The sequence below is a fragment of the Penaeus monodon genome, chromosome 21 (assembly GCF_015228065.2).
Source record: "Penaeus monodon isolate SGIC_2016 chromosome 21, NSTDA_Pmon_1, whole genome shotgun sequence".
Taxonomy (NCBI): domain Eukaryota; kingdom Metazoa; phylum Arthropoda; class Malacostraca; order Decapoda; family Penaeidae; genus Penaeus; species Penaeus monodon.
In genome coordinates, this window is record NC_051406.1 from 32,943,496 (window position 1) to 32,943,705 (window position 210).

At 24.3% G+C, this 210-nt stretch overlaps 1 protein-coding gene across 1 annotated transcript in view; it reads left to right on the plus strand.

Moving 5' to 3' along the window:
• LOC119586432 (transcription elongation factor SPT4-like) overlaps positions 1–210 on the plus strand; it is a gene marked incomplete in the record, with an annotated part of 66,681 nt that overhangs the window by 56,555 nt on the left and 9,916 nt on the right.

Below are 210 nucleotides of genomic sequence, written 5' to 3' on the forward strand. Positions count from 1 at the left end.
AATCATATTCTAAAATTTTTTTGTTCACGATCAATTTTTTTTAAAATATTGCTGAATTATAACATTTTAATATTTGTTTTTTAACTGTTTATTATTTATGTTAAGTTTTCTTTTCAAGTATTGTATTAAATTTGGCCCCCTTTCCTTGGTTATTGTATGAGCCCCCCAAAATTTTTTTAGTTTATATTTTGTTTAGAAACCCCGTGGGAT